We start from the raw sequence: 13,552 nt of genomic DNA on the forward strand, positions 1-13,552 counted from the left end.
AGTGCTTCATTTGTTAAGAGCTAATCATGATTTATGTTGTTAATGTCCTCGATATGTATTAATAGCATAGTTGCATTAAAAATAGTAAATATCATACTTGCAAGTGTGCTACTCTTATGAACAATATCTATAAATGGTGAGTTTCATAATAAAGAAAGGAACAGGGGAATGGAGAAATCTGGGTATGTGTCCTCAACCTTGTCCTGGCAGCCTTGCCTCGGTTTCCTCAGCTATGAAGCCAGGGAACTGTCTTACGTAGGAACTTCAAATGGTCCTTACAATTTGGTTCTTACTATATGGTTCTGTATGGCTCTGTGGTCTCTGTTAGGAAGGGCCTTAGTGATAGTTCCCATTTACATGTCATGAAGAGAAAAAGATTTGTGTGTGTGCTGAAGCACCACGTGAACCTCCCAGCCTGTCCATCACAATACCACTCCAGTGGGTCTACATGGTGAGTATCTGCATGAGCACAGTTTTAAAAACAAAGGCCTATGAAGGGGGGCAAAGAAATAGGAAAGAAAGAAACCACACTCAATGTACAGTCCCAAAAGAAATCGGAAACCCTCAATTTACTTCTCTTTGTGCATCTAAAAAGCTTTTAAAAACCAAAACAGACTTCTTTTTGAACATTTCTAGCAGATCTCACTGTTCTTGTTGTTGCATGAACTTAGTTTAAATTCTCAGCACAGATGAACACAGCCCAGCGGAAGTTCTAATCCTCGAAAAGTAGACAAATAACAGGGAAACTCCAACGGCCCTTAATACAGCTGAGCTCTCAGGCCTCCCCGGGACGCGGGATTCTGAGTGGCGCTGGAGTTGGGGTTGCTATTTTGTTTGTCCCCATGAGCCCCACCTCGGCGTGCCGATGCACTGATGTAAGAATTCCAAATGAGCTTGCTCAGAAGGGCCCAGATTAGCCGGGTTGCTAGGATCTCGCCATTCCAACCCCCTTTTCCACATCAGTGGACTGAGCTTTTGACACTATGAAAAGCACCATTTAAAATTAATTAAAGCTTCTTATTTGGTACCAAATCTCATCACTGCTGACTACATTTAATATGTGTTATGTGTGGCTTTAAGTCCCTGTCGCATCATGTGTTGTATGATCCCGTGATAAAGCCACTGCAATTCAGAAAACACAGAAGCAACCCGAATTTAGCTCTTTTCTATTTTATGTGATGGGTTAAACTGCAAAGCTAGTCCCCAGTCTCTTGGGTCACGTAAATTTTGTCAAATGATAAGATAGTGTTCCGTCTGGAATTGAAAGCAGGAGATCTGAGTTCTAATCCTTCCCAGTGACTAATTCGTTGTGAAGAGGATAGGCAAGACAGTTACTTTTTAAAACTGGAGTTTTGTCATCTGTAAAAGGAAGGGGCTGGTCTACAACCTTAGACACTGCATTCAGCTACAATGTTTTGGGATGCTGAGTGTTGGGGACAGGGTTGCTTTTTAGGTTAGACCCACAGGTTTGGGGATCAAATGGATCTGGGTTTAAGTCTAAGATTAACAACTTTTTGTGGAGCCCTCGGCAAGTCACCTGATCTTTAGAACTCTTGGTTTCATCATCTGTAAAATGGGGTCAATAATTGTGTGTCTCTCATAGGGATTGTTGTGAAGATGAAATGAGGCCATGTGTACAGGCGCTTAGCAGAGGAGCTCTTGAACACTAAGCCCTCAATAAACGTGAGCTAGCATCATTATCAGAACTGTAGGAGGAGCAATTGGTTATTGCACTGGGATTCAATATCACTGGTAACCAAAGCACGTGAGTTCTCAGCTCCCAGACCTCTGCTATAAACAATGTTTTCAAATTTGAGGTGGCATTTTGTTGCTTATATGAGCCACCAATTATTTTCTAGTTTATTGGTTTCAGATGACATTAACAATTTTCTCCAAAAGTCAGAAACCAGTTTACCTAACTCATTAATGGTTTTTCAAAAATTAACTACTGTGGATTAGATTATATGATAAGGGCAATAATAATTGGGTTAACACTCTAACACTCTAAACACTCTAACTTTTTAAAGTGCAGAAAAGTATTATGGCAGACAAAGAGGAAATAAAATTTTTTTAAGCTGTGACAAAAATAATACAAATAATTTGCTTGACTAATCCCAATCTAAGTTTTATCTGCCTCCCTGAGTCTCTTTTTTTAAATACGATTTTTTAATACAGTTTGTTTGTACTGCTAAGTTATCATATGAATTTGTCTGGCCTCTGGTAATCCCCCCTCAACATTTTGTGCACTTTGGTTTAACGGGAGGAAAGAAATAAACTGTGAGAACAGTAGAGTAATGCTTATCCTGAATTGCATTCCAGAAGACTTCTGTATGTGGGAGACAAGGGTTTTTCTCAGTTGATTGATTAATAAAATAAATATATATATTTATGCTTATGGAGAATGAATCTTAATGTAGAAATAATTCAGTACTTGAATGTTTCTTGAAGACTTAGCAAAACATGCCGCATTTACTATCCATGAAAAAATCCTTGATATTTCAAACAATAGGGTGTTTCTTTTTTCTCCAGAGATTTTATTTACTTTATTTTTAGAGAAAAGGAAAGGGAGGAAGAAGGAGAGGGACAGAAACATTGATGTGAGAGAGAAATATCTGTCCATTACCTCTCTCGTGCTCCTCTACTGGGGACTGGACCACAGCCCAGTCATGGGCCCTGACCAGGAATTGAACCAGTGACCTTTTGCTTTGCAGGATGATGCCCAACCCACTGAGCCACACTGGTCAGAGCAAAATAGGATGTGTCTTAAAACATCCTTATGTCTTTATATTTCTATTCTGCTTTCACTTGGAGATACATATTTAGAGAAACATCAAAATAAAGACTTCACAGGGAGCCTTGGCTGGTGTACCTCAGTGGATTGAGCGCAGGCCTGTGAAACGAGGGTCGCTGGTTCGATTCCCAGTCAGGGCACATGCCTCGGTTGCAGGCCAGGTCCCCAGTGGGGGACACATGAGAGGCAACCACACATTGATGTTTCTCTCCCACTCTTTCTCCTTCCCATCCCCTTTCTCTAAAAATAAAAATTAAAAAAAAAACCTCACAGGGAGAAAATTAGACTGAGGCACAGGCTAATTGGCAAGTAGCCTTCTGTTTACCTGACATGTCAACTGAAATCAAAGGGCGACCACTCTGCTCGTGCTCCAATCAAGGTCGAGAAATGTCCTATTTTTTAAATGAGGGACTAAATCAAACTGGATAATTCTCTGGTTATAGTAGCTTATTGAAGTGTCCTGAATGAGAATGCACGTGAAAATGCTCCTCCAGGGTTTTGCACCTAATTGGGGCTTTCATTCTGAGTTACCAATTGGAAAGTTTGTAAGATCTGTGTAATATCTTAATTCTGAAATTGTTGGCAAGTTACTACCTCTGAGTCTCAGTTGCCTCATCTGTCAAATGGAAATAATAATAATCATATCTATCTCATGAGGTTGTGGCGGTGGGATAATTGACACAATGTGCCTGCAGTTTCTGCTGCGTTTGCAGTGCTTGCCTTACACACAGGTTTTCTGTAAACAGCATTTTGTATCCTTGTTATTGCTGCAGGGCATTAAAAAGGGTTTAGATGTTATTGTGTATCGCCACAAGGTTGATTCCATCTGGTCCATCCCCACCAACATTACACCTGGTTTGGCTTTAATAGGAAATCATAAGAAACCCCTGAGCAGCATGTGGTGATTTTAAAAAGCACCAGAATGTTTTTTCCAGTGTAAGAGTGCTACAAATACAAGGGATTTCTTGGAGGAGCAAATACAACTATTTCCTTGCATAGAACCAGCCTGGACATTTAATAGACAGCATACAGCTACTTTCAAAAGAAAGCCCTACTGTTCTGGACCTTTTGTTTCCTGGGTATGACTGAGAATCTCTGTGTATGACTGAGATCAACAGCTACATATCCAGGAACTGGCAGATTAATTACTATTTCTCTCTCATGTTGCTGTTTGCAACTTAGTAAAATATTAGTATGGTTGTGTGGTCCTCTGCCTAGGTAAGACTATTAAGTAATTGATTGGTTGATAAAAGAATCAAGTAGAAGTGAGGAGGGAAGAGTTATACAGTTACTAGGTATACTAAAAAAAAAAAAAGATGAAATAGTATGAAAGTGTTTATAACCCTTGGCAGGCAAGAACAGAATATTTATTCAACTTAAATTTTATTTGTGTGTCTCTTTGGGCTTTTCCTCCCCAACTTTTTCATAAAAATATTTTATGAAGTTTAACTTGATAGTTAAATGTTTTCAGTAGCAAAAAGATATGCTGTGTTTCTTATTACTCTAACAACACAAATTATTTCATTGTAATGGGGGACAGCTGTGGACATAGATCTAAAAAAAATTAATGTCTCCAAACAGAACATTTTGATGTTAAATATTCCTTTAATTACAATGATTACAAATGAGTGTGCTTCTAAACACATGTGTGTATATATACATGTGTGTATGTTTATGTGTGCATGTGTGTGTGAAAAAATCTTGACATATCACTCATCCAGTGCAAAAAATAATATAAATACTAATTGCTTTTTTCTCCTGTTTGGTGGTTAAAATTTGTTAGGAACCAGAAATAAATAATCAAATTACTTCGCTCTGACGTCAAGCAAATTGTAAATAAACATTTCTGTTTTCACCCTGAAAATCAGTAATAACATAAAGAAGATAATTAATGACTATAGATTAATCTTTTGGTCTGTAACTATAGAAGAAAGTATAACGTGAACAAAGTAAACTCACCAATACCTGCACAAAGTTGTAAAAAGTGATCTTTCAAATAATCTCAAAGCAGAGACAAAATATCACTAACAAAAGAGATCCCAACCATAAAACCTTCATTGAGTAAAATGCAAATAGCTATTTTGTAGGTCAAAATACAACAAAGCAGTCCATGTGCACGTCACATTCCAAATTAATGTTGCAACTAGAGTCTGTGTGAATCAGAGCGGTAAAGCTATTCTATCACTACTATACATATTCAAACACTAATATTAAACTTAAGGATTTTCTGTTATAATTATAGCTAAATAATGCTCACAGAGAGTCCAAAATTAAATGCTAGGTTAATTTGATATACAATCGATCAATGTATTATTCCTCAGGTGATGTTTTTGTGTTCACGTGACCAATACATTTCCCCTTTGTTAAGCTCCATTGTGAGCAAAGATTTACCTCAAATAAATCTTTAAAGAGAAAAACAATGTAAGAACACATTCTCCTTTCCCGTCAGAATAGAGTCAACACGAGAACAATCCCTTGTTTCAGCTTTTAAATAAAATTCTCCCTACTCTTTCCTTCTACCCCAAAGAGTAGAAACTTCTGCTTCCCTTGTTTTCCTAAACAACTCTTTGGAAAACGTCAGTCCCCCTTTAGGCTTCGAGACATTTGCTGATCCTATCAGTTTAGAAGCTGCTACGTCCACAGGAAAGCAGAGGGCCCAAGATCGTTGTGTCCTTTCTGAAAGTGGGGTGAAAACCACAGACACTCTGCTTGTCGTTTGGTGCATCACTGAGGTTAAATAACTGGCTATTGAGAGCTGATAGGTCCATTAGTATTTCACCCTCAAGTTGCTAAAATATAATTTCTACCATGTGTCAACTGCCACTCTTTAAATACTGGCTCAAATACTAGAGCAACTGTGGATTGAGGTAAAATTTACTGGTCTCTGAGAAGAGACCAATCCCTAATTTTGAATTCAACATCCTAACTTCAAATTCAAATCCTCAGCTCAAAGCATGGGACTGCAAAGTCCCAACTGGTTGTAAAGAATATCAGTGATTTCGCATTTAGAGATTGTTGAAATACTTCAGATTCGAAAAGAGACTGGTTTCCTGTGTAACTGGGTGAAATCTTCGTTAGCCATCAAGAAGACGAGGTCGCCAGGCTTTATTAGCTGGCAAGAGAGGAAGTGGGTGGGGAAGTACCACCATCACTGCAGTGACAATACCGGCTGGGAAGCTATGGGAGCTTTGCACCTGCACCAGGTGAGGGCCAGAGAAGGAATTTCCCTTATTTGGCCAGAGGAATGAATCTAAGTGTCTACTAGTTAATTAGGCAATTAGTATAAAGGGCTGGTATAGACCAAACAGCTCCAGGGGCTGGGGGAAGTTCTTAGAGCCAGGATAAGCAGGGTGTGCTTTCTCCAGGAAGGTATGAGAGGAGGACTGAAAAAGAAAAGTTGGGTCTTCATAATGTTGTGTACTTAGTCTCAAGCAGTATGAAAAATAACTTTGCATTCTGATAAATAAGTGAGCTAGTCGCTTTTAATCCATTCAGGTAATGTAATAAAGAGCAAAGAGGAGCACATCTGTTTAAAAGAAACACACAGCAGACAATCTTTCTTCTGAAGTGAACCATGCACTAAGCTTAAAGCTCCTCTGCCCCATTCATCCTCTTGACCTAACCCCCGACCTCTTAGAAACCTAATACACTTCCTATTTCACTCATGCTCACACCCCGGAAGACTGTTTTTTTTAATTTTAATATAGTATGTGGTATTTCCTTACTTTCCTACCAATCAGAAAGTCACTATATTATAATGCCCACAGAATGAGTAGCATCTCTTTTTTTGGTATGAGTGGAACTTTATATCAAAAGCAAAAACACAAAAGAGAGCTTAATTTTCACAAGGTAAATGTCAAGTGAATATGGGAAAAAACAGTTTGCAAAATGTAAAGTGTGGAACCAGTTAAGGGATTATTGCAATTTCATTGTTTTCCTTAAGTGTTTATTTTCAATAGAAAATAAAATATGGCCTTCCAGAAGAAACTCCTACTTTAGGCTCATTCATAGATTATATTTTATTTTGGAAGTAGAAAAATATAAGAACTGAATACTTAAATAAAAATAATAAACTCCTATTGTTTTAATCCATCTTGTTTGGATTTTACATTTTTTGCAGAAATTCTAAATTATGTGGCAGACTTGTTTTCTTTGTGTGACTTCTGCTTGGCGTCTAAGTCACAATAAATGGTTTTAGGTATCAGTTTCTTAGAGGTACTTGATTTGCCAAGAGATATATCATTAAAGCAAATATTAACCAACTTACCATCATATATGGAAGGTAGACGGTCTATTACATTGTTTCAAAATTACAATTTCAACCCCTTCCTCCCTCACACAATTCAGTCCTCAGCGAGGGGAAGAAAACAAAGAGGCTCTACTTAACTCAAGTTAATTTTGTTTAATGCCACATATTTTATCAAAATGTTTAATTTGGAGGGGATAATTTAGTTTAAAGATAGCTGTTGAGACAAACTACATGGGTTCAAAAAGTTGATAGCAAAAATGTTGAGCATCAGTGAGACTTAGCTGAAAGCCAATAGGATTGACCATCTTATGGAGATTGAGAATGCTATAAATTTAAATCTTTGAAATACTTGCTGAGATTTATTCAGGCAGACAAACAAAGATAACAAAAGTCTTTTGTGTGTTTGTCAGTCATTTCCACTTCTCTGTTGTTGTAGTGTCAAATAATGTCAGTTATTTAAGGGCAATTACTGTAATTTTAAATTTTCAACAAATTAAACTATAAAGACTAGAAGTCCAAGAAGGACCCTACTCATTTTTCCACTACATTTTCCCTCTTTCATTTTTAAAGATAAGTTTTAATTGCTTGAATGTTTAGAGAGGAAAAAAGAACAATATTTTTGTCTATTGGTGCTTTAAAAAAAACTACCCATGTTTTGTTATTTCTTTTTCATTGAGCTGTGTTGTATAAAATGTTTCCAATGACACTGTGCTGTTACAGATTAGCAAGTGAAATAATTTTTAATTAGACTTCATTCACTTTTTTGTATTGGAATAGCTATATTTTTAGTCTGCTCTTATACTCTGTATATACAATTTAATGAACTTAGGTTAGGGTCTAGAAAAAAATGGTCAGGGAAGCAAAATAGATATTGAGATGAGTGAGAAAAATATGCATTTAAATTGTATCTGATAATAGAATGTTCTGCCAATAAAAATCTTTAAAATGAAATGTAAGCATAATTAATTTGAGTGGGATCATTAAGGTAGTTTCATAAAATAATTTAAGGTGAAGCAGGAAAATAATTACCTCCCATCATCTTTAAGCTATGTTGACAAAGTTTAAATGTTACATAATTTAAGAGGAAGGATTCAATACATTTTATATTTCATGAGATCTTTTTTTAAGATTTAGAGCAGCATCTAGGATTTCTTTGCAGCAATAAAGACAATGATCCATTATGTTCTTCTATTACTAATTATTCTGTAAAGATTGTCTGTTCCAAAAGATAATTAGAAAGGGTGAAATTTAATTCCATTAAACAGAACTCAGCTGAGACATAATGAAATTTTGCTGTGAAGTTGAAGACTTTGAAGCCAAATAAAAAGCTTTTACTTAGATAGAGAAAATGAGATTATAAAACTCACACCTTATTCATTCAGGGCACATTTAAGACATACTAGGGTAGGATTATGTTTACTCTTAATGAGGTTTAAGTGTTTAGTTCGCACAAACATTTATAAAGTATGTTTCTTCTCTGTCCTTTAAATGAGAATCTTCCCAATTAAGGTACTTCCAGATTCTAGGTTTGTTCACGCACTTATTTAACAATAATATCTACTCTGCTCCCAACTCTGGATGAGGTACTGGAGGTAGCCGTATTAATAGGAAGGCAGTGCTGCTCTGAGGACCCCACTGTCTAGTCTTCTGTGATGATCAACTGAGTCTTTTTCATGTTCACCATGAAGACTCGAGCTTGACAGTGTTTTAAGCACTTGCTCTGTATGGCTGAGGAGTTTGCACAGCTGGAGAGGACTCAGTCCCTGCTCTCACAGAGCTTATCGTCCAGCAGAGGCAGACGTGTGCACTTGTGACTGCAACAAAGTTTTAATAGAGTTACAAAGGTCTTTGATTCCCTTCCTGAACCCTTGTCTATCATCTTTACTCACCCTTGCATCATGCTCCCTATAGCGTCCTTAGCTCTTAACATATTTTTCCTGTGGACTGGAGGCAGCACGTGGGAAAGGTTGATGGTGTTCACCCCTGCATTCTTTATATTACCTGCCTTGAACATATTAGGTGATCAATGAGTGAATAAGAGAGTGAATAATGACAGGCTGCTGGTGAGAACTAGCTCTCCCAGCGAAGACAATGACCACTCTAACCCATGACTGTGTGAGAACACAGAGCTCTAAGGATTTAATTTTTCAAAAAGCACACAGTTGTTAAAAGCAGGCTTTGGAATCTGGTCTAGATGGCTCTAAAGACCTGTTCTTTCCAAACACTGAAAGAGCTGTGCCACTGAAGGTGGCTCTAGGCAGTTGAGAATATGAGGCCAGTTTTTGTTTTATTTATTTTTTTGTGTGTGTATGCATGATAGAACATTTCCTTTCGTGCTTCATGGAGCAGAGTGGAGGGGGTCCCGAACAGGAATGTATTTACAGAAGTATGAAGATGGACCTAAGAGAAGTGAGCCTTCACAGTGCATAGAGCCACACAACTAAAAACAAACAAACAAAAAACCCCACTGTTACTTCAAGGCTCACTAAACCCAGCAGTGAAGGAGGAATCCCTAATGCAAAGGAGAGTGAGAGTTCATAACTCCTAACAAAGTCAAAACAACTAATGTGAGAGGAAGCCAGTTTCTAGAGCCCTGCCTTTAGGTTTAAAAGATCTGTGGCATGGCTTATATTAAATCAAGAGTGGGTGTGTGAATTAGCGAGGTCTCCTCTCAAAAACATGCTTTTCTTTTTAATCCTCACTTGAGTATAGAAATATATGTATATTACTCTCTTATAGAGAGAGGAAAAAAGAGAGGGTGAGAGAGAGACATTGATGTGAGAGAGAAACATCCATCAATTGCCTCAGGCTTGTGCCCCAACCAGGGATCAAACCCACAATTTAAGTGTGTACCCTGACTGGGATTCAAACCTGCAAACTTTTGGCGTAGGGGATAATGCTCCAACCAACTGAGCTATGTGGTCAGGACAAAAAATATACTTTAGATGGTCAGTTTGGAATGCCAATTTATTTCTTTGTTCTCTAAATTAATTGAAGTTTGGAAGCCTTAAGTATAAGGATGGATGATATTGTAGAAGCTTAAATTTTGTCTCAGGGTTACTTGTATCTCAAGAACCTAGTATAATACGTGAAGACCCTGAGTTATTGATAATGTCTCTTCATTCTCCATAATGTCTCATTTTGGCACAATCATTGGAAGACTATACTCATTTGGCTCCCAAAATAAAGAGGGCCCAATGCTATATATTTAAGACCTCTGTAAAAAAACAATTCTGTTGTGTTGTACCTGTTGAGGCTGATGGAATAGTGTTCCCTCTCTCTCTCTCTCTGCCTGTACAATAGGAAGACAATGGCTTTCAAAGACATTTATATCCTAATCCTCAAAATTGTATATTTGTTAAATACATGGCAAAGGTGAATTAAGGTTGCAGATGTAATTAAGGTTGCTATTCAGCTGACCTTGAAATAAAGAGATTATCCTGGATTATCCACATGGGCCCCATGTAATTACAAGGGTCCTCCTTATAAGTGAAAGACAAAAGTAGAAGAGAGAGAACCAGATAAATTGTAGGAAGAGAAGGTCCTGACCTAACATTGCTAATTTGAAGAGGAAGAAGGAAGTCCTGAGCTAAGGAGTGTGGGTGGTCTCCAGAAGCTAAAAAAGGCAAAGAGATTCTTTCCTAGAGCCTCCAGAAAAAAAAAAAAAACCAGCCTTGCCAACAATATTGGACTTGATTTTAGTTCAACAAAACCTAGTTCAGACTTTTAACCTCCCAAAGACGAATTTATATTCTTTTAATCCACCAGGTTGCAGTAATTTGTTATAGCAGCAAGAGGGAACTAATACACCCTGGGAACACTTGACAGTCTTCTTGACATCACAGTAAAACCAGTGGCACAAAAAAGCAGAGAAGAAATAGAGAGGTTAGGCCCTTGATGACATTGTCCAGCCATGGAAATCTACCACATCTCTGGGGGAGGGTGGACAATGTTCCTTACAGAAGGATTCCAAATAATAAATATAGAAACAAGAAGGAAAATAGAAAACCACCTTAAGAACATCTTAGTAATAATTGCTACAAACAAGATCCAGTGGTGAATGCTAAAATTAGTTAGTGAAGGTTTAATGAAAAATAAAATATTTGCATAGCTTTAAGTATCTCTACCCCAAATATTTATTAATTAGATAGTTTTAATATATGTCTGTAGATTCATTAATATTCCTCCCTTTAGAAGGTGGAGATCAGCCCACCTTTCCTACAAGTATGGGCTGGGCTTATGAGTTCTTTTTTTAAATTGAGTATGGAAAGAGAAACTTGCAACTTTAGAGTAGAAAGACACAAATGGAGCAACATTCTACAAATACCTGACCAGTACCCTTCAAAATGTCAAGGTCATGAAAATCCTAGAAAGACTAAGACTGTCACAGATTGTAGGAGACTAAGGAGACATGACAACTAAATGCACTGTGAGATTCTAGATTAGATCATGGAACAAAAAAACAATAGTGGAAAAACACGTAAGAGCTGAATAAAGTCAGTGGTTTAGTCAATAGTATTGAAGCAAGGTTAATTTTGTCACTTTGGCAGTTGTACTGTGATTATGTGAGTTAATAACGGATGGTGGAGGAAGAGTGTATAGGGATTGTCTATACTACTTTTGCAACCCTTCTATAAATCTCATTAAGTGAAAATAAAAAGTTAAAAGCAAACAAATAAATAATTCAAAGGCAAAGAACAAATTGAGGAATATATGTAATACGGTTGGCAGAAAAATGATTGATAGCCCTACTACAAAGGGGAATTTTAAACCTATTGAAAAGGGGGAAAATGATAAATAAACAATTTATATGAGAAATTCCTATTATATAGGAATAATCAACCTTACTAAGCATCAAAGACATAAAAAATGAAACCATGTCCCTCTTTTTTCTGCCTATCTAATTAATAAAGATTAAAAATATAATATTCAAAGGTACTTCTTTGAGGTTACAAAAAGAATAGACACTCTCATATTCTCATTAGTATTTAAGTCGACAGAACTTTTTGTGGCTAATTTACCACCATGTAAGTGAAACTTAAACAGTACACGAATCTCTGCTGCAGAAAGCCCACCTTCTGTTATAGGATTGACTATAGATTTAAAAATATTTTTCTCCTTCTGTCTGCTTTCTTATTTAAACTGTGAGTATGTTATCTTTAATATTAGGTTTTTAAAAGGCATTTGTTTGAAAATAGATAATGACACACAATGGAAATTGCAAAGACAGAAAAATAATGTTGGAAAAGAAGGTTTAATGGCACAGAAAGATTCTTATTTTTTAAGTAAAACACTAGTTTAAAAATATCACATATATTTACCTGGCAGGGGAGGTACCAGGATCACGAAGGTGGTTTTCCCAGGGCGAGCTTTACCCATTGCACTGTGGATGTGCTGACCCCTGGGATGTCCCCAAGTGTGGGAAACCTGACTGCATAATTGGTGGTAGTGGGCGACTGTGTTCACTCTTTCCCCTGGGGAAAAATATCACTTATAACCTGGTCTATTTCTATATAAAACATACTATACATTTTTCAAAGGGAATTTATGTACCAAAATGTTAACTGTGCTTATTTTTTGTGAAGTAGGATTTCATGGTTTTCTTCATCTGAACTTTCTCAATTTTCTATAGGATACATGTGCATACATTGCTTTTTGTATTAAGGTTTTCCTGTGGATACATGGAAAGCGGTCTAAGAAAATGACAGTTAGTGTATCTCAATCAGTCTCAGTTACTTACCATCAAAACCGTTTATGGAGAGACTCTCTGTAGGTACTGCCCTGCTTGTCTTCAGGTTTACGCCGCCGTCAGCCTGCGTGTTTAAGCACGACAACTTTGGCGAGCTGTTCTTCAGGTGAGCATCTTTGATCTGGGCTATAGCCGTAGGGACCGGACTTTGAATTGATGTTGCTTATGGTTAGGAAGAAAAGAAATCTTTTGTTGGAAACGGCACTATTTTTTATTGACATAAAGAGGACTTTAAATTGATAATGTGCAAGAGATCCACAGCAGGCTTCATGGGGGAGGGGAACCCCTGTTTCACTTCCCAGAAACAGTTTGAGAACCATTGCTCAGTCACTGATTGTACAAGAATTCAGTCCTGTGTTGATGACATTCAAAGTCGGATCAATTCATTTGGACATGGGGAAACATTCCACAAAAAAGCTCATTTGCTAAATAATGCAGGTTTGAGTACCTGTTTTGGAATCTTGCTGGCATTTCTGACTTCTACCCTGGCCTCAGGATCCCTCAAGATAGAACTCAGGAAAGCAGGTATCCGTGGAAGGATATTTTTAAGACTGTCTGGCTCATACGTGTCTAATTAATGCCTGTTTGGATTTTATTAAATCCCCATTTCCTTCTGAATTATACCCAGCCTTTTCCTCTAACCCCTAAAAATTTTAAATTACTGTATAGAAAACAAAAATTGAAGTTGAGGGCCTTAATTACATCTTACTTCTGCAGTGGTGTTTGAAAATAGTGTGTTTGCCGTTTTTCTTACACAGTCACT

The 13,552-nt window shown here is 37.2% G+C and overlaps 1 non-coding gene across 1 annotated transcript; it reads left to right on the forward strand.

Annotated features, from left to right (window-relative positions):
- The first annotated feature begins 12,353 nt into the window (after window positions 1-12,353).
- On the forward strand, window positions 12,354-12,517 carry LOC118974303 (U1 spliceosomal RNA). The gene has a single exon (XR_005063866.1). It is a non-coding gene; the product is annotated as a U1 spliceosomal RNA (small nuclear RNA).
- The last annotated feature ends 1,035 nt before the right edge of the window (window positions 12,518-13,552 follow it).

This window comes from Sturnira hondurensis, unplaced genomic scaffold (genome assembly GCF_014824575.4).
Source record: "Sturnira hondurensis isolate 20B ecotype Veracruz unplaced genomic scaffold, ASM1482457v3 Scaffold0019216, whole genome shotgun sequence".
In the NCBI taxonomy this organism is placed as follows: domain Eukaryota; kingdom Metazoa; phylum Chordata; class Mammalia; order Chiroptera; family Phyllostomidae; genus Sturnira; species Sturnira hondurensis.